Here is a 22,466-nt window from a genome sequence, read left to right on the forward strand (position 1 = left end):
AGAACTGACAGACATATTATTTGATGTTACGAACAGTCGCAAAGAACTGGTTTCTGCAGAAATACGTCAAACGGCACAATAATGTACGCCCAGTTACCACTTTCTTTACATTAATTGTCGTGGCGTCGAATGGCTGCTCGCATAAATATTTGTTAGCGTAGTAGTGATAGAAGACGCGAGTTACGACGCCAGTGCGCATTCTGGGTTACGTCGTCCTTGTCGTAAATCGAGGACCCACTAATTTTTTTTAACCCGTGAGCAGTAGTGCTTTGCGAGGTGGATCGGGGTCCCCAACCACTGGTCCGTGAGTCATTTAATACCGGGCCGCACAGAAAAAATATATATATTTATAGTATATATAATATATTATCGACGATCAATTAATTCATGTCAAGACGCTCGTCACGGTCACATGACATGTTTCCCCAGTCGAGCCCGCAAAGTTAGCAAAAATGAGTAAGAATTTATTTTGAAAAATATTTAAAAAATGTCGGGATTCTCTCCCAATTACATCCATCGGTGCACCTGTGCCTCTTGACACAGGTAAATTCAGGTCAAGACGCTCGTCCCGAAGTTAGCAAAAATGAGTAAGAAAAAGAGATGTTTATAAAGAGGAAAAGGCCCAATGTGGAGACAGTAGAAGAGGCTACAACTTCTGAAAAAAAAAAAAAAAATCTGGATTAAAATCAAGGCAGAATATCCCAAGATTGCCACAAAAGCACTGAAAACCCTGCTTCCTTTTCCAACGGGATTTTCTGCGGTTACAGCAACCAAAACAAAGCTACGGAGCAGATACTGAATGGTGAGTTTTATTTTTATGCGCATTGTATTTGTTTTTATGCCAGTTTGATCATTTTATTTCATCGTATTTATTTATTTATTATACATTTATTATTTATTTATTTAAAGGCCGGCCCGTGAACATATTGTCTGACAGGTAACCAGTTTGTGGCGCAAAAAAGGTTGTCTGCCTGATGAACAAGTCTTTCATTTTTCTGAATTTCCTTTCACAACAAACAAACAAAGAAAGAAATAGTTATCTAAGTTTAGTTAGGATTTTATAGCGACAACGTAAATGCAATTATCTACTGACGTGTACCTCTAAACAGCATGTTTTTATTTTTTCTAATTTATCTATGTACCTAAAATAGCGTGTAATACCAGTAATACCGCAAACGCCGCTAGGGGTCAGTGTCGCTCTACAAACACCTTGCTGTTCTGCCTCATTGGCCTGTCTGTCAGTCTCCAAAGGGTAAGTAATTTTATTTTCAATATTATACCATGCTTTGATATTCCATGCTTAACTAACTTCTCTTCATTCTGTATTCCTACGAGTTACAAACACTAAAAACTCTTGCCATGCCTGTCGAGTATTAATAATTAAAAACACTCTTCTTTTTTGGAGCTATGCATTTACAATTATGCACTTGTCTTCACTGCTATGCTATAGGTGTACAGAATTCTAAGAGTGCCACCATTGCATACACTAAAAACATTTTGCCATGCCTGTCGAGTATTAATAATTAAAAACACTCACTCTGTTTTTTTGGAGCTATGGATTTACAATTATGCACTTGTCTTCACTGCTATGCTATAGGTGTACAGTATTTCAGAGCGCCACCACCATTTGCTCTGTCAATTACCTTATCAAAAAAAAAAAAAATAGTGGAATATGTGCATTGGAGACATTTATCTAAATGAGATAAAGACGGAATGAAAAAAATGAAAAATTACAAAAACATTTTAAAAAATGTTGGCATTGTTTTGTTTCCACATTGGTTGTGAGTAACCTTATCTAGGTATATTAAATAAGGCGGAATAGGTTCGCCCGAAAAATCGTCAAATAGGTAAATGTATATGCCAAACTGCAACTATGCAGCTGTCCAACATGTAGTATTGAAGTCATAATTTTGGTATCGTGAGACCAAATAGACTTTGCTGCCAAATAGAAGAATTATATCCATACTTTGAAGTTGTTGGAATGAAATAAGAGTGATGGATGACACAATTGAGCATCACAAACAGGGAGTGGAGTGGGGGGCGTGAGCTTTGGGGTTTCTCGCCCCCAACCCCTTAAGTCCCATCATGACTCATCCTCAGTAGCTCATCTTGTAGTTGTTTTCACTCCTCTTTCCTCGCTGGAGCGCATGCCACCAATTACGATGCTGAAAGTCCTTAGTGGGAGTCCATGGGGGATTGCCAGGAGTTAAAATAAAGGAGGCCAGCGGGGCAGTGTGATAGAAATGGGGAGGTGGGTGGGGTTACTCCAATGGTAAGCATGAGTCATTGTCCCCAAGGCGACTGGTCATTTGACATTGGAGCAACTTTGATGCTCTCTCGCTCTCTTTATCGCTATCTCTCTATTTCGATCTCTCCCTCCAGAGCAGTCAGTCGTGATGACAAGCTGATGGATCATTCATGCTTGGAGGAAGTGGGCACCCGCAGGCACGTACTTGGCAGTCGAACAGGAAGTGGGACCAGGTTTCATGAGAAAGGGCCTTTTCAAAAGTGTTCACCAGTTGCACTTTGAAGCTGCTCATTAGTTGAGGCTTTGAGTTGGAATTAAGAGTGCCATCTCATTTCTCATTCCAATTGCGGTACATTGCTCTGGCAGAAGGATTTCAAACCTGTTTTGATCTTTTGAAAGTATTTCATTCATCATTTTAACGTATTAGACATTCTTCCCATGTTGTTTTAAAGGAAATACAGTGCAAGACGCTTGAATAAGTGAAGTTTAACACATTAAACAACTCAACTGAAATACACTTCAACTAGATAAAGTGGGGTACATGATGGTGAAACCAAGGATAACACAAATAAATAATCGGAACATGCTGCCGTTATCCCTTCATTAGCGATGTCAACTGTCTGATTTGATTAGCAAATAAAGAAGTCTTCGCCTAAAACCACATGCTTGTAAATTACTGCATAGAAATAGAAGACCGACAAATAAGCAGCAACTGAACATTTTTTCACTGCAGGCTTCCTGTCCATAGCAATCTACCGCCTACACTACCTTCCTGTGTGCCATGCATTGTGACAGCCAGCTAGTCATGCATGGTTCAGTGACAAGGTCTCAGTCTGCTTCACACCCCCACCCCCAACCCTGTTTTGCTGTCCTTCAGCGGGATTGTTGCTGAATGGGAAGTAGCACTTTGCTGATGAGTGGCATGTCATTTCTTGCACACACACACACACACGGTGACATACGCACATCAGCATACTTCCACTGAGCTGACTCGGTCACCATGTCACATGCTGACCTTGTTTGACACTCAAGGTGAATGTTCCGCTAAGCTTTGCGCTTCCTCCACACGATGTCATTTGACCATTATTAGCTCTTCCTTGCTCACAATTTGCCGTCTCTGTGCAGTGTGACAGCCTGAGGCTTGCTCGCAGCCCTCCGAGGGGGTGACGGCTACTCAGCTGTTAGAGGAGGGCCTCGGGCAGCCTTCAATCTCACGGCTGCATTTATTCTTAAATCTTTGCACTCGTTGCTCCCGCACTGTTCACACTTGATGGTTCGCTGAGAGCCGTGAGTCATTTCTACGCATAACCAATGTGGATGTGTCTCCATTTTAAATGCGGCTGCATTTTACCTGAAAAACAGAAGCACGACTAATGTTTTATTCGTAGCTTGAACAGCGGAACTTCTTAATTTGTTTGTATTTGAATTCTCCCATAGAAGGTATTGGATGTTCTCAATTCCTGGTTCTTTAAATCATTCCAAGGACTGGGATTGACTAGGGATTATTGTGCGATTTATTTATTATTTCCTAGTTTGAGTGAAGAGGCTCTTCAGCATTGTTTGCATTTTGTAATGTGTTAATGTTCTCTAATGATGTGTCTGATTTCCTGTTTTCCTCTATGAGAGTTTGCACTTTTTGTTTCCAAGAGTGATGCTAGTGCGGAGAAGAAAAAAAAAACTGATGGAAGGGCACGGCCGTTGCAGCAGCTGCCCAAGTGATGTCTCAGATGATATTCATCCACACTCGTGCTGTTGACTCACACTTGCAAGCCTTGGCAGGTGATGTGTGCGGCCGCAAGATGAGCACAATCTGTCATAGATGAGATAGGCGAGGCGAGGCGAGGCTTCATGACAGAAAGTAGTTGTTTAAAAACAAATCATGAATAATTTATAAGAACTGACTAAGAAAGTTTCTATCATATGATTTGATAGAAAATCAAGTTGTTTTCAACTTTGTAACTGTAATCTGGTTTGGCTTGCGTTTACACCATGTCTGGGCGTGTAGGCAGGATGGTGATAGATAGCTGTGTCACATATGTCAAGCAGGGTACATGCATGCCGACAATCTGGACATAATTGAGCATTTCTCCTCCCTTGCGATTAAAGGCCCAATTCCGGGATGTCGCAAACATGGATTTTTCCAGAGCGATTATACTGTGGTGTGGGTTGTGTTCAGAGTGTCTTTCGACTTTTTTTAAGTACTCCTTTCTGTCGCTTGTCATGAAATGGAAGAGTATTGTATAACACTTGGAGGAAATGAAAAGTAGAAATTGATAGAGCACACAACACACATAGGCCTCATTCTTGCTTTGGGGTTTATGATTATGTGTTTTTATGAATGTAGCTGTGTGTCTGTAATAGAACAGTGGCATGACCACAACAGCATGTGTCAGTGATGCGACAGAGATGCATCATGAAGTAAATTAACCACAAGTATGTGACCTTAGAAGACTTAGAAGATGTTTTCACTGGGACCACATTGCTCTGATAAAATGATAAAAAGAAAATGATGTCCCATTTTAGATCAGTACAGTTTAGAAGTCCACTGAGAGAAACGGCAGCAATTTGTGCAACCTACATTTTTTTCTGAAAGGCAGAATCACCTTTTTTTACCCCCAGGTCTATTCTTTCCTATTGCCGTTTGCTATGTATATCTAATTTGATGATAGTATCTAATCTTCGACCACATTATGCCGTGGGTCTTGAAAATGTCACAGCGCTCTAAAATGGCTGGTAGTGAATGAGTCAAAGGAGTACAATTGAAGAAATGTATTGGTGATGTGAAAAGAGGGTTGGGGGCGTGGATGGGTGCTTGATGACTCACCCGTGTTGCTCCTGTGTGTGTGTGCGTGTGTGTGTGTGTGTGTGTCACAAGACGCATCGTCGGCCTCAGTATTTCTCAAATTCTCCCATTTCCAGCTTTGTGTGTCTTTTTGTAGTAATCCATTGTTAGAAAATAAATACCTCGAATTCCATCAGGCTTCTGAATCACACACAACCAGAACAATGTTTTACAAAAGATTTTCCAGCTACATGATTTTGTCATTGCAACATCACACAAATCGTGCAGACAAAATGAACAAAATTATGACATCATGAGATGTCTCAATTCTTTTTTTTTTTGTATGTTAATAAATGGCAGGTTTGAGTGCAGGCAGAACAAAACACGTGTGGGTTGGGAATCTCAAAGCAGATGCAAATGAATCAATAAGACACACTTCACCTTGTCAGCATGCAATCACTCAAACACTGAATAACCTGAATCAGTCACAAATGAAAAAACTTGTCAGCATAAAAAAAAAAATCGTTCATTTTATGATTCAGTCAATGAATAATTAACGATACAATGACAATTGCAGCCCTGAAACGGCTTCATAAGCAACTTTTATATTTTATATGACTGCGGGTTTTGGTGCCTTTTGATTTGCTTTCATTTATAGTTTATTTGTTTGCCATTCCAGGTCCAAAGCCCAGATAAAAAAAAAAAAAAGAAAGAAAGAAGTTTGTAGGTTGTGTCAGGAAGCGAATCCAGTGCAAAGCAAATCATGCAAGTGACTGTTGGGACAATTTCAAAGTCACAACAATAAATAGTAATCTTTGACTTCGGGACAGTTTGGGTTATGGGCCGCAAAAAACAGTATACTTTATTTTACTTTGTGTACACATAAATTGATACAAATCAGATGTAGATTTTGTGACAAAAATATGTGTAACTCCAATATTTCCTTTGATCAGCAAGCTTGTGACCCTCCATTACCCAAGACGTGTCCACATAGCTCAATGAATTGAAGTTCTGCCGCCACCGCTGTGCATTAATAAGACATTTCCTTCATGCAAATCTGTATGGAGAATTTTCCAACCACCTACTCAGAGCAAAGAGCGGGCAAAGCTACTTGTACACGGATAACAGCTGACGATTTCTTCTGTGCACTTAAACCACCCAGATAGGTTGATGGTACTTCAAGACAAGAATCATTTTACCTACGTCAAGAGTTCACCTCGTCCTCTGTGTGAGGATCTTAGTGAAATTCAAATTTCTCACAGTGAATCTATGTGGGTGTGGGTGTTTTTCTGCATTCCTAATACCTCAAAGAATGCGTATTTGTTTTGATCAGCCAGAACTAGAGAGTCCTTTGTGTAAAGGAGTCTCTCAAACATTCCATTGTTTGCTTCTTTGTCTCCGAGCAGCATTCGATTGCAGCCGCAGCACCCTCAACAACGACAATATCATAACTCAAGTGTAGTTAGCACCAAACCAATTAGAGGTGAGACCGTGGTAATGTAAGAATCCGGTCATATGCCCGATGTGCGACGTCATTGGCACTTAATCATACAAGCATACAGCTGCTAATGAGACCTTGCTGGTGTGACACAGTTGACATGTTGATTAGAGACTCCGGTTGTCCCTCTCTCATGTTTATGTGGCCGACAGGAAGTGACACAAGTTGAATCACGCCGCATGCATCTTAATAATGTCTTTTCGAAGGCGCCGTTGTTGCATCTTCAACAATGACTGGAGGGGGGAGGGGGGGTTATACAATCTAAAAATAGAACACACACAGCTCTCATTGTGATACATTATGACATTTAATATAGTTCTATGAAGATAATAATGGATACCTTTTTCAACTGATATTACTGTGAACTCATAATGAAGCATCTTTGTACTATCAGAATATACAGGTCTTAGATTGAACTTCATTATACTGTGCAAGTCATATCAAGGCTGTCTGTTTGTATCGACTTTATATTAAGGTTGAAGTGCAAACTGTAATTTCGTTCGAAACTGAAACAAAAGGTCAGTCACTACCAGTAGCAAACACTGCTTGATTACAACTGGAGGAAAGAACTGGCTGGATTTACATTGCATGGTTGGAGCGACACCATTTTTGTTCTCATGTGACAATTCAGATATGTTTCAAAGCAGCATTGTCTGTTTGTGTGAAAGCATGAAATCAAATATTCTGAGATCGGAATTAGTAGGCCTTGCATGCATCGGATATCTGCCTGTGTGTGTGACTCTTAGGATAAGTGGATTTATTAACTAAAGATTGTAGATAATAGAAACGAAACGTCTTGCTGACTCGTCACGATTGCATTTTTAATAGCTGCAATTGTCACTGAAGATATTGATAACACAATTGTGACTAGTCAAAACGACCTATAGCGAAATCTGTAATTCAGTTTTACTTCCAGTCCACAGTAGAATCCAGAAATCCGCAACATCATTCTGCCTTGAAGACAAATGATGTCACTTTTGCCATTTATAAGTAGGCAATAAATGGTTTTCCTTTTTCAGATATAATCTATATTTCAATTTCAGACATCCACAAGCAAATCCTTGCAAAGAGGATATTTAGAATGTGTCTCTGCAAGTGCATGTGACATCCATGTTAATGTTTTGACGAAGATGAGTCACCACTCGATTATATATGACGGCTTGCTGAACGTGTGTGTGCTTCTTTCCTCGCTGTCTTGCTTTTGGCTTTTCTTCCCCTCGTATATTATTATCTCTTTGTTAGTAGATGAGTGTGTCCCCGGGCCGTGCATGGTTCAGCAAAATCAATCATTTCCAGTATTTCCAATCCAATTTACATTAGCTCTTTCTGAAAAAACAATCACCATCTTTATAGAAATGATAATTGACTGAATTTTGCCCCAAAGCAGAAACAATTTGGTCCTATTTTCCCGTACCCATCCATGCAATATTCCTAACCAGTTGAAGAATTGCTTCCTCAGTGTGCAGCAGGTAGAGACACACACGCGCACGAACCAAAAACCTCATGCTGTCTGACGTCAGAAAAATGTTGAAGACATAATTAGAAGATAAAACTGCATCTAAATTGGTAGCGAGAGGCTGGGCGGAGAGTGTATACACGTGACATCAGCATGAAGGTGGATCACTGTTCGCCCCCTAATGATGTCATTTATTCATGTGCGTCAGACAGATAAGGCAAAGCAGACAAAGAGAAGGAAGGGGTCCCTTCCACTATCTGAGGTGCTGTGACATTGCTTGTTTGCGAACCTGCAGGCTTGTCTATTTACATTTGATTGAGCAGTCCAAAAATGCACTTAACATATGTTATTTTCACGCATACAGATTCACTATGGCCATCCAGTCCAAATCTGAGGTTAAGGTCCTCAATTAGAATTTAGAAAAGGATGGAGTGTCCTCTCAAAATAGGGAAAGACATTCCTCAATCAAGTGGAGGAGTTCTTGTAGCTATTGGGTGAGAAGTTGGATCAGGTGTAGAGATGCTGGGTTAGTTGACTCAGGCATCCTGTTAGGATTCCTCCTGGACGCCACCTGGGTGGGGAGGTGTTCTTGGACATGTGCCCTGGCATAATCCGCGGAATAAATTGGATTGATGGAATACAGACTTTTATTCCTTTTATAGTCTTCCATGATGTAGCTCAATGACATGTTCCCAAGCAGGCGCATGGGCAGACTCCCTCAAAGCTGTCCAATATGCAGACTATACAACCTTCATCCCAACTCACACCACCAACATAAATCTAAAATAAACATCCACCCCCCCTTGACATACAGTAAGAAGGCAAAACAACATCCTTCCAATACTAAATGCACACACACGTCACAAACATCACACTTAGCCAACCTGTGAGATGATAGATGATAGACAGAACCTTCCAGCTCTAAGGGGACCAGGCAGAGTTGGAATCAATCCCTGAGGGATTTGAGTCATCCAAAGGCCCAAAGGGAGAACTGGTGCCTGCAGACGTCAAGGCAGGTTTTCCGAGAAATTAAAAACTGTTCCCTTCAGAAACAGGAATAGCATCAATGTGAGTGTGAACGTGTGACAATAATGGTTGCCATTTAGGTGTTATTCTTTGAGCAGAGTCAGATGACTAAGGCTACTTGGGAGATATTGATTCTCATACTTGCACCACTGAGAAAAAGACATGGTTATTAACCTAGTCTATCTTTATTTATTTATTTATTTATTTATTTATTTATTTATTTATTTATACCTTTCGGCTGACAGGTTGACAATGGGTTACACCATCTCTCTCAAAAGACTTTCATTTCTCTCAAGGGAGTGTCACGTGACACATGGCAAATATATCTACAACAACACAAACAGGTGATTCACATGAAAGGCACGTTCATACACAGCACCAAGGGTGTGTTTGTTTTTCCATTTACAAACACGAGACATGCAGATGATGGTTAAGCACACCTTTAGTTATTTATGCCAGGCCTTGTATTTCCTACTTATGCGTCATCACGTGAATGGAAATGCTGGAACGTTTACTGGTTTATTATTAAGCTGGAAACCTTGTCTGAGTGCTGAGTCAATGTCCGTCACGCCTCCCGTCATCACTTCCACCCATGTAAAACTGCATACTACCGCCATGCTTGAGGTCATTTGCAAAATGAGAAGCACTGTGGCATTTATAAGAGGAACTGTAGGAAATACCCTTGTTGATTGTCTGGAAAACACTTCGATAAAAACATCACTACGCATTTGACAAGTCATGTTATTTCCCCTTTATTTCTAAATTAAGATGAAAGTGATTTCAAAGGGAATTTTTGGTCAAACCACACACTTTCTCTGAGATAAATGAATTTTCGACTATTTTTTAAAAAAGTATATATATGTTGAAATTAGCAGGTAATGTAGCTATGTCCAATATCTTCACCGTTCAATACATTTAGTGGCTTTCTGGGTTTCTCACAGAAATCTTTTAAAGTGGAAAACCTAACAGTCTAAACCGAGGTGGTGATTGGAAATCTGAGTTTGAGTCCGGAAAAGACATATTCGGGACTATTGACATGAAAATGACCAAGTAAAAATGTGAATGGTTATGTTTTTCAGTATAACACAAGAGCCCAATACTGAAAATGCAGAACTCTCCATTTTGCTGCAGACTGCTTGAAAGGAGCAGAAGCACTTGAATGTTGATAAACAGATTGGACTGAATTTCTCTCTGTTGTCTTACTCTAAGGCTGAGCCAGGATTGTTTGCTCGTGCCTAGAATCTGCGGCTTAGCTATCCAAGTGTGAGAGAAGCTGTCACATCGTTTTTAATGGGTTATTGGTACCAGGATAGATAATCAAATTTAGAAACTCCAGGAAAAAGACTCCATACGTATCATCGTTTTCCAGTTGTCACTGTTTATTATAATTGCTGTTACATGATTTTCCTATGTAAATGTTCTCAACTGTCTATTTTGAGATGACAAATGATAGTTGTACTAGCGAAACTTGATCACGCCACAAACTTTACTGATGACTGTTTTTAATCAGCAAGAGGGGAACTAAAGTATTTTTTGGTGGAAGTACACTAAAAGGGAAACAACAAGAGAAACCGTAATGTGAATATTATTACATTACAACCATTCTCTGTGTAAGACTTTGGTTGTAAGACATGACAGGAAGATAGAATCTTTTTATAATACCGAAACCAAAAATATTCATGCAGTTAAACTCAGGATAAGATCATAATTGTCGGTGCGGTTGGAGGAGTATTGCAAGTTTTGCCATCCCTCGAGCCCCCGACAAAAGCAGGTCCACTTCCCGTTGAGGAAATGCAGAGCTGGTCCTGTGTCATTCCGCAATGTAGGGCAGGAAGTGTAGGCTGGTCAGAAGGGACTCATTTCTTTCAGCGTGCCAAATGTGCAACTCTGTTGTTTCCATGAGCTTTATAATCAGCTGTGGTAGTACTTACTGGATGTACAATGTTGTTTACCCACACAGGAAGTCTCCAACTAGTCAAACCTGTTTCAAGGTAATAGGAGTCAATCGTAAGTCACAATATATGAGCAGGGACTAATGTTAAAGTCTATAAAAGACTGAATGAATAAATGATTAGCTTATATCTGTAATTCCACGTTATCATAATCACCGCACATGTATGAGTATAATTTAAATGCAAATTAGAATTATGATGAAATGAAAATGAGCAGGCAGTTAGGAGTGTCATTTTAATCGCAAAAATCCACAATGAAATGGACATTGTGTAAATGGATTCTTTGCTCATAAAAACAATGTTTAATTCTAAATCTGATATATAAAAACGTCACAGTGAAATTTATAGTGGCGTCATAGTTTATAAGCAATTTCCACTCTGGGAAGGTTTCATTACAGTTGTTTCGGAAACAGGAAGTCTACCTTATTTGTCTTATTTACCTTCCTCCTTTTTTGTGCGTCTACAACAGTGTCCAAATACTTCCTCTTTTTTTTTTCTGAAGAGTAATATTCAGAATTAAAATGATGTATCTAGCATTTTATTTTTATCTCTCTAAAGTCCAGCTAACTTCAGATTACTTCATGATACATCGTAGAGTTTTATAAATTAAGTTAGCTTTTCTTTGAATACTTACAACATTTATCCCAAACGAAACCATATCCAATGCCATAAAAAACGATTTGCCCCTTTTCTGATCAACACAATTTTCACAAAGACACTGAACCCCCTTTTGCCGCTGATGCTGCACCAAAAGTTACTAATCCTTAAATTGATTTATACCACAGAGAGTCCATGTATAGAAGACACAAGGAGTGAAAAAAACAGATGAATCAATAATGCAAAAAAAAAAAAAAACATTCTTGCACGTCATCACAGTGTCTACATCACCACGCATTCCCTCTGTCTTCATTCAAAGGAACACACTAGAAACACAGAAATCACCACCAAAATCAACATGACCTCAGACAGGCATCAGCCCTCTTCAGCAGCAAGCCTCATTAGCACACTGCCGACGGCAGCTTCTAATATGACTCCAAATTCACACAAGCAACAGCATGGCGGTGAGTCATTGGGTGAAGCCCGACTCGTGCAGCCTGGCCAAATGAAATGCCAATTTAAGGGAAAATAGAGCAAAGTTTGGAACGAGCTACATAATTGCTTTTGTGAGTGCAGTTGCTTCACCGGCTCTATGAATCTTATTGACTGATATGAGCCAATAAATTATATGAGAAAGAGCTCACATTAGATGGAGATGTTCGAGAAGACTAAAAGCTACTTGAGGAGAGATTTATCAGGTTTTCGGTGGGGGGTGAAACGAAAGTACAAGATGGCGGTATGAGTCAAGAGGCAAGGTACGTAAGTGTCATTAAACGTAAGAAAATAAGACACATTTGCTAGGTGTTGGTGGGGAGGAGGTGCTCATTCCTCTGACTCAAGCTTTCTCGCTTTGGCGGCATCATTTTTGTCACTAGACTGCAACATTGCAAAGGAAAATTAAAAGCCTCTTACAAATTCACCGCTGTCATTTTCTCCCTGCCATTCAACTTGTCAATTAACAATCTATTATACACGGTCTTATGAAATGATAGGAAAAATAATTAGCCTTCTCCTTCATGGATGTTTGTAGTTCCACAGGGATCCATCTGTAGATCTAAAGACGTTGTTGGAAACCTAATCATGTTTCTCCAGCTGCTCCCCACCCATTTATAATGATTAGCAACCCATTAATCAATATATCAATACGGGCTACTAATCAACTGTGACAACTCATTACGTAGCGTGGTCAATACACCAGTCGTTTTAGTCGATAAATATTGTAATAGTTGCGTATTTCATTTGAAGCTTTGAAGCTGTTAACTTGGATTTTGTCAAAAATTGTGTTAATGGGTCAAATTGTAGCTACACTATGTAAAGTCACGTATAATCACACAAATTGTCCATCTGGTGTAGAAACCGTAATGTTTAAACATCAATGTTCACAACCTGGATCCGGCACTCCGTTTCGCTCAAGGAATCCCATTTGTCTAGCAAATTCCTTCGTCTGCGTCTAACCCCGCCCGACTCCTGCTCCCTGGAGGACGTCTGCCTGCCTTGTCCCCTTTCATCAGACCTGGAAAGAGCTCATGATAAGAGGCTTGAGCAGCAGCCTTGATTGGATTCAGGTAGAAGGCCTCATTTGCAGCCATTGATCGCTTCCTCTGTGAGCAGACATCACGGAGCCTTTCACATTAAGTCAAGTCCATTTTAACATATATATATATATATATATATATATATATATATATATATATATATATATATATATATATATATATATATATATATATATATATATATATATATATATATATATTTATCTCGGGGACACGAGGCTCCAGTGTTTACATACAATGGCAGTAAAACAAAGACAAGAGATAAGTCAGTTTGCTCTCATCTCAGGGGAGGGATTTCTGCTAAATGTTCCATCAGTCAATGTCACTGCTTTGTCTTACAAAAGACAGGAAATTACTTTGAATTATTTTCTTCATCCTTTTTTTAAGAGCCCAATTGCTTTTTGGCAATCTACAAAATTATGATTGGCTTGTAGCTGGAGGGGACATTGGTGAAGCACATAAACAAAGCATTTACAAGCAATTCAGAGAACACAAAATGAGACTTTAATGATATGGCATGCAGCGTGCGCTCACACTGTTCTGGCATAAGAGGTAGAAAAGTGGACAAACAGGAAGAACAGAAAATAAACTGGGTAAATAAATGATCAACGGTGAAAAACAAATGAGAAATGTTTGGTTCTAGTTTGCGTAATAACTGTCGTGTGTCGCTATATATTTTTTCTTTATTTGGATCAACTTGCTATTTTGTCTTATATTGTCAGTTCATTTTATAAAAACCTGAAACATCTTGTGAAGGGAATGCATAAATTTGTTTTTCCTGGAAACATTTGCAAAAAACGTTTCATGCTGAATTATTTATCACCATTTCATTGTATTTTTTTTTTAACACGTGTAAAATGGCGCCCAGTGATGCATAAAATTCTTCGCGGTGTGACAAATTTAGAAGATATTCATTTTAGTACATCAGAGAACGTGTCTCAACATGATGTACCTTTCAAGGTGGAGCAAGCGGCAATATTAACAGCTTGTGTGGATTTGGATTTTTGAATGAATGTATGAAATTTCTGCCTTTTTATTTTTTTTTACTAATTTATTGTTCCTTATGGTTGATTGTTGTGAAAAAAATCACTGTGAATTCTCAGTGGATAACAACATGACTAAGATGAGATTCATCACTTTTAATGTAGCTCCCCCGTGTTGTTGTTGCTTCTTTGTTGCTTGGGAAGTAAACCGGTCGCTGCCCTCCAACCCCCATGATGACTGTATAAGGCGCTCCCTCAAGAGCTGGATGTCCTCAGTTGTGTATATTTCAGCTTGACCACTAAGTTGAAGTTTTTTTTTTTATTATTACTCTTGTTGCACATCATTTCTCTCATCGTTGACTCAAGAGTGGGATTCGTTTTCTCCCATGCTGAGTCATAGAGTGTCTTTCAAATGTCACCTCAACTCATTAAAAATCATGTAATTCTGTATTGTGTTTTCAGACACAATCATTTCTTTAACCACCTATTCAGTTTGTTATTTAATTGACATTCATTCCGTTTGCCATTCCAACTGATGAGTCTTAATCATGAGTCATGACAGTGGTGGGTGACCATGGACAACTAGTTAAGGATCGGCATTGGTGATAATATCCGTGGCGAGGACAGTTTGGGATAATATTGATTTTTTTTTAACTTTATTTTGTCAGTCCTGTGTACACAAATATGGCAAATAGTCAATGCTGACAGTGACTCATCCTGTCAGTCACTGCCACTGCAATTTCAAGGCGCTCCCTACATAGAGTATGTGTCATTGAAATACACAGATACAAGCACTTTATTGAAATCGAACCCATTCTTACACAATCTGATCCGGTGTACATGATACTTTGTGTCACGTTTTCCAGAGATCACCATGAAGGTGGTTTAAGTTGGACAATGGTTGAATTGCCCGTGAGTCAGTCATTCACCTTCATCACATGTTAATGCCAATTCACAATCATGTTCAGTTATTTAAAGGCTTCCATATAAAATGATGCACCATGAACTGATTTACTTTAATCAGTATTAAAAAATTCATAGTAAGGAAAACAAATTAAACACAATTGTTATTTTGTAACATGCTCGCATTCCAGATTGGTGTAGTTGAGTCTGACATGCTTTTCCAGAATGAATTCCTTGATATAACGTATAATCAATTTGCATTTATTCAATTTGGAGCAACCCCACTTGCATTCTTAAGCAAATTTTTGATGAAATCTTCATTAATTTTTGCACTGCATTTATTTACTAGTCCATGAGAGCAATCTGTTTCCTTTTTTAAACCAATCAACCAAGTGGTCATATTTTCTCTCATTCATCTGATTCCCATTTTGCATTTTGAATAGGATGCTTGCTGCCACCTGAACAGTTTCTTGACGACCTTTGACTCTACCTCTACTTTGGACAGCCCTACCAAAAAAAAAAAAAAAAAAAACACACTGAACAACTTTATCAAGATGCAGCGGTTCCTCGCAATCAAGACTGTGGGTTGCGATAAAAGTAGTGTCTTGTTCCATTTGATGGCTCTATGAGAAGAAAGAAGGATTGCGAGGAGATGGGTTTGCTCCCAAAATAGAAAAATTATAACCTTTCACTCCTTTCAATCAAACAAGCCTTGCCTGTAGACTCTGCGTATTGAAGTGGTTGGCTTGGGAGCTCCAACCGACAGGAAATTTAGAGTCAAAACCACCTACGCCCTTTACTCCCTCCTCCTTCACTAATTGAGGGGAGGTTAGATGTCGTATGAGTCACCAGACTGTCCCCCTACCTTAGAGACCTACTTAGCCAATGTTGTGCAGAAGTTTCAAAACTCTGTTCACATTCAAAATTGGTTCCTTAAATCATGGGCCATGAAAGATGGAGGCTGACTAATTCTGTTACACGCTTTCTTATCTCCCATGATCTGTTTTTCTCTTTCTCGGCTTTATCTTGACTTGGGACCGGCGCTGGTGTGATCTATTGACTCGTGTTGTGATGCTCGCTCGCATCTGAGATTGGAATAGCTACAGGCTAGTCAGAAATGTTTATCATTACACCGCCTACGGCAAGCTACAGACTAAAATTAGAAACTGATACTGCCACTGGCACCACAGGCACTTCAGCCCTAGTTACTTCCAAAAAGGGTGTGACAAAAAGCAACACAACTTGCTTGCTTTATTTTAAACCACTTTTTATAGCGTTACGTAAAGGCACAATCATGAGCAAAATGATTCTACTGTCACTCTACTATATGTTCGCTGTCTGTTTTTATCCTTCTTCAAATGGAAGCATCCACCTTGAGGTTATTCCAGATAATATTTTTAGAATGTTCCACTCTAATGTTCCTTTCAAATGCACGACTCTCCAGCAAGCCCATGTGTGTTCCCGTGCAAAACGTTCCTTTCTCTGACACACTGGCACCTGCCTCCAATGATAACAGTGTGTGCCTACACTGTGTGCGGTTTGCGTACGTGTGACAGCCGTGCCCACTTCCTGTGACGTGTGCTACTTCCCCCATCGCATCGCCACCCTCTCCCAGAGCTCCTATCTATTACATCTTTCCAACCCTGCCTCTGCATGTCTTTCCATCCACTGAGTGGGAGCACTTCTGTTCTGTGTCACTGTGAGAACAGTGTTAATGTAAGCGTGTGTGTGTGTCTGTCTGTCTGTCTGTAAGGCAGATCAGCACAATCTGTAAGGTCCTTGTGAGTTTAATCTCATCTGAGTGAATTGGGTTTTGTGCCTCCCACACAGGTGATGGGAGGGGAAGCCGGCTGGACATCACGGGGGTGAACAAGCAGTGTAGGGGGGAAACGAAAAACAGGCAGGAGAGAGGGCGTGGGAGGCACTCGACAATATTGCGTTACGAAAACAAGAAATCTTATGTCATCATCAGCATTTGTGTAAGGGAAAATTTGTGACATTTCCTTTCATTACCGTAACATACTCCGGGGTTTACATACACAGTGGCTGTTCTCAGAATCACTACCGATCCGCTGTCTCGTGCTCTGGGTCGCCATTTTCTTGTGCTACTCAAATATGTAGTGAGTTTAGGTTATCACTTTATCATTAGTATTCAACATTTATCATTTCACTGATAAATGAAATATAATCCTAATGGAAGAGTGACATTGAGTAAATATGTAATTCCCAACACAGCCAATTCTAATTTTGCATTAATACTTACCTTTTTTTTTTTTTTGTATACAATAATTTCTTCATGTGGGACAAATAAAGGAATATCTCATTTGTTTGGCACTTATGCATGTATTACTTTACTTTTACTGCCTGAAAAGTAATACAAAATTATTACATAAGTGTACAGTACTGACTTGGAATCTTGGAGCAGAACTTCACACTCAGTGTGTATTCTATTCTTAAAGCATCATCCTGCCTGGTTTCTTTTGTGTAAACTATATGAACTCTAACTCTGACTTCCTTCCTCATTCGTTATTGCGAACCACTGCAGTGACATGGTGTACATGCATGTGATTTATTCATTGTAAAAAGTTGAACTTTGCAAAAGAGTTGCAATGGTGTTTGCTGTGGAAATGTCAAGTCTAGGTGTTGATGTGATATTTGTCAGTGATCCTCTCACCTTCTAATGTTCTAATCCAACATCCTGTCGGAACAGGAAGAGGCTCTGGGAACGGATTTAGTGCAAGAGGAGCCATAATGTCTGTGATGATGAGAAATATGGAGCAGAGGTCCTTTTGGATAGAAACAAGAGCTTTGTGTAATGTTCCATGTATGTAGGACAAAGTGTTGTATAGTATTTTGTATCCTACTGAAAAAATTATCCAATAATCAAATAGTCAGGTAAAATATATTTTGCTTGATTAGGGAGCAATTGAAAATAAAAAAGAGAAAATAAAACAATTAATACTGACTGACCAGAGTTTCCCTTTTTTATAGCAGTTTCTATTTATTAAATTCTCATTGTACATAGCAGCAACTTTCTTGTGTGTAAAGATTTTTCATGGGAATTTTTAAATACAAATACAGTATACATTCCGTTTCAATTTCACATTCCTTGTATTAAAAAAACAATGGCGTTAATTTAAAAAAAAGCATTATTATCCTTTGTACAGCTTCAATTGAGGAGCTAGCATTTTTGCAAGTGCCATTACAGGTTCATGGCTGTGCGTTTATGAACTTAGACCAGTTGAGAAGGAGCAAGACCAATCTACTATAAGTTTTCTTCAAACTAAAATGAAAACACCAATATTTACTTCATTCAACTTCACTAAAACACTACAAAATATGACCGCTTGGACGACTATTAAATTTAAATAGTTGATTTTGCTATGAATTATTCTGGCAGCAACTTTTGCAAATAAACATGAGGAATAAATACAAGAGTAAGAGAGTAAATATTTTGAATGAGTTCTCTCCTTTCTGCAAGAAACAACAATAAAGCCTCACCTTGTTTATAGGGAATTATGACACAGCTTTTCAAGTGTGAGCATGCAAGATTACCGTATCGGTTCATTTTAACAAATGCACATTCAATATGTGAAAATTACAATGAACACGATTTCCAATTAAACCCAAACTACAAAATGACACTGGACACTATCCATGTATATGAATCATCAAGTGAAGAATACAACAACACCGCGTAGAATTCCTTAATGAAATCCCACCACACGCATTTCTCTGGAACGCAAACAACCGAAATGTGTCACATCCCGAGGCCCGAACTATTTTTATCTACTGAAATTTCACTTGGAGTGACGTTCTGTGAGAACAATAATGGATTTCAGCCAAAGGGTGAGCTTACTTCTACTGCATTCGCATGTACTTATTTGATTTCTCTGCCCTCATTTGTCTTGCCAAGGGATTGGCTCGTCTGGAAGAGTCAAGTCATAACGGAGCCGAGTGTGTGGGACTGAGGAGTGACTCAAGCCTTTGAAGCATGTGCGTATGTGGCTGACTGTGTTTGTGTGCATTATGTGTCATATGTGCCATCAGATCATGACTTGAATTCATACATGCCAAACATTCCTGTTGTATTCGGAATCTGGCAAGAGACTAGCAATCTATGACATGCAACTTTCTACTCTACAGAAAATTCAGTTCTGCAACATTTGGCTTCACTATACGACACACTTTTGCAATTGACCATGAAAATGTGCTTAGCTGTTCATCTGTGTTGAAGTAATCAGTCACAGTAAAGGAAGTAACGAGATATTTTCTGCGTGCCGTATCTAATCAATTTTTGAAACATTGATATTTTGAAACTTGGGTGCAAACTGTGATCAAGTCATGTGATTGAAATGAGTCACACAGCCCTATTGGGACATGGAGGCAAACCAGGAAACACCTGTGCCGCTGAGGAGGGGGTGGGCCTATTGTGTTTGGGTGCTTTTTATAAGTCACATGGAAAACGGGACTATCTGGACAGGAAGTGGCATGACGCATTCGCATACCATACCAATAGCGTCTCCAAAAAGCATTATGAAAATGAACAGTCTGACAACATTTGCATGAAAAATATTTGACGAGAACACTATGTACCTCTTGGGCAAAAACACCAGCAGTCAGATTGAGCATACTGGATTGCACAGTGCATTTGAGAGGAGAAAAAAAAATTCATTCTTCATCCCTCCAATGATTTGGACAACTACAACTTCATGCATATTGGGCATTTTAATTAATTAGTACACAATATATGTATCCGTGTATTAGACATATAACAAAATGAGATACAACTTCTGTAACTGTATTCACCGGTAGCCACACATTTTCGCTCACAATGAAGAGCTTTGGGTAAACCAAACACATCAGCTAACGTGCTCTTACGTGCACGTTAGCAAGACACACATTAACTATGTTTGATCTTGTCATTTGTTGACTTCCATCATCACCACTCCTTTGTGCTCGCAGCCATGCTGCAAGAGTGAGAGCAAAGGCAGTGTTTAAAAGAGCGACTGGTAAAATTAAAATTAAAGTAAAATTTATTCATTAAAAAACTAATAAATAAAAATTCACATCAAATAAAAACACCCTAGTAAAAAAGCCATAATTTCTTGAGGAAGAAAAAAAGCGAAGCCCCCTTTGGGGTCTGTGTTCACGTGCCTGCAACAAGAGAAAAAGAAAATATCACAATACTTGCATGCAAATCTTCTTTACCTTCTGTGAATTAATATTATTGTGAATTGGTTCGCCGCATTAAATCGTGTTGAATTAAGTCATTACATTTATGTTATTATTAAAACATTGTCGAGTGCTCGTTGTTGCTATTAAAACATTGTCGAGTGCTGGTTGTTGCTATTAAAATGCATCCCACACAGTATTGTTTTGTTTTGTTAGGGACCGGATGAATTACTGGTATTTCCAGAGATATTTCTGAGAAATTCCTGGTAATCTTCCACATAGCTCTGTTTTTATGGGTATGACAAAACATGAAAAGGCTTCCATTCATGTCTAATTAGTTCTTACATCACAGTACAATTACGGTCAAAGTCATGAGCCATCAAGGAAATTATCTGAAAAGATAAATAATGACATAGCTGAATGAAATCCTGTTCCCGTGTAGGAGCTCATGCTGCTCATGTGTAAACCAGCAGAGAGGGAGAGAAATAAGAGAAAGCTTTCACAAAAGCAAGCAGAAGAGACATTATGTTTGTCTGGCTCACACGGGTCCACTGTTGTTATTTGCAGCTGACACCAGCAAACCCCATAATGAAATGAGGGCTCGGGAACGGATGGTGGGGCTCGGCGCACTCATCAGCCGTGATGTCACAAGCCCAGATTAGACCTGACCATATGGCACACTGCCTGCTGGCCCGCTTAGCTTCAGCCTTTCAGACATCTTTCCCTCCATCCAAGCCCACACCAAACATGCACAGCACTGTCAGACTGGTTCATCGATTCATTTGGCTTCTTCAAACAAAACCCACTCTCTGCTTCGTGATGCCGTGATGACCGAGATTTTAACCTGATGTCTGACACAATGTTACCGCGGCTGAACATATGGAACAGTATGTGGTATTCAATACAAAGTAATTTAATTAATTGGCAATTTTCCATTTTAAATATGGTCTGAGTAGGTGTTTGTTTAGACTGACTCCAAGGACACTCCCACACTGTGCCGGAACCCCGGGCTTGGCAGAAACCAGTCTGGCGAATTGACAAACAAGCCTTGCGCTGTCAGGTGATCAGGTTACGCCAACATTTTCTATGTGAATAGGACCGTAAAAATATCATAATAACCACATAGGCAGATACAGAACCTCTTGTAATGTAGAAAAGGGTTATTAAAGGGGTTATTAAAATAATAAAATAAATTGAACACATATCTTTGCTGTCGAGCGGAAATCCCATAGTCTAAATATAGTAGGTGCATATTTTTTCACAAATCCATTGGTCAGTCGCCATGTGGTCTGTTATATTTTTCAAATCATTAGGCAATAGCTTGTGAGTAAATCAATTAACTCTCTTGGACACACACGGCAAGTGTCAGTGTTAGAGAACTCCACCTCTTTTTGACTCTTCAGGTAGCCTACAATGTTTAAAGCCAAACAAACAGCACTTAGTGTGTATGACCCAAGCCCGGAGTCCTGGATTGATTGCATGTCATGTGAGTGCACACAGCGGGACATTTTAACCTGTTAGTTCATTTGTCGGCTTAGGCTTACATGCCAGAGGATATAAGGCGGGTTCATTCAGCTAGACGTGAGCCTAGTAGGAAGTTAATGTTTGCTACTCATCAAGCCACTGAGCTCTCTGGGAAGTCTCCTATAGCACAGCAAGGCAGATTCGAAAAACAAAACGTTTTTCATACTAATGACTCCCCCATCAAGATGTATTTGCTTATGTTCTGTTAAAGAACTGAACTGTGTAAATAGTTAATAATATTGGCCAGTATACATAAATAATAGCAAATCACACTTTTAAGGGCAGTTTTTCTCATTTTATTTATTAGAATATTGTCACACACAACATGCCGCAATAAGATAATCAGATGCATAATTATGTCGGCGCCAGCGTTCATACTACCTCTCAAGGCTGAATAGTCACAAGATGACTCCACCATTTTGTCAATACTGTTTACTCATAAAAACAACACATATATGGGCAGAAGAGCTGTTCCTCTTTGAGGTAACCAAAATGTCAGACACAGCCCTCATGCAGTTCTACAACCACAGTGCTGATCATGGGCAGTAACAATAAGTTGTTGGAGATGAGCTAGTCAGCTTTCTGACGACTGTGGATGTGCCCTTGGGCAAGGAAATACTCCCCCCCCCTATACTCCAACACACCCTCCTGTATTCAAGAGGTGCAGCACTTTTCTTGCATGCCTGTACATACGTGTATCATCTAGTACTCCAAAATTGTTAAATCAATAGCTCTCTGCGAACATGTCAATCAAAATTAGTGGAGA

At 39.4% G+C, this 22,466-nt stretch overlaps 1 long non-coding RNA gene across 1 annotated transcript; it reads left to right on the plus strand.

The window, feature by feature from the left end:
• The first annotated feature begins 532 nt into the window (after positions 1 to 532).
• LOC148399209 (uncharacterized) lies at positions 533 to 2,834 on the plus strand. Its single transcript, XR_015858112.1, has 3 exons — positions 533 to 802; positions 1,152 to 1,252; positions 2,383 to 2,834. It is a non-coding gene; the product is annotated as an uncharacterized LOC148399209 (long non-coding RNA).
• Positions 2,835 to 22,466: the final 19,632 nt, after the last annotated feature.

Source organism: Syngnathus floridae, chromosome 4 (assembly GCF_059516105.1).
Source record: "Syngnathus floridae isolate MCC-2025c chromosome 4, RoL_Sflo_1.0, whole genome shotgun sequence".
In the NCBI taxonomy this organism is placed as follows: domain Eukaryota; kingdom Metazoa; phylum Chordata; class Actinopteri; order Syngnathiformes; family Syngnathidae; genus Syngnathus; species Syngnathus floridae.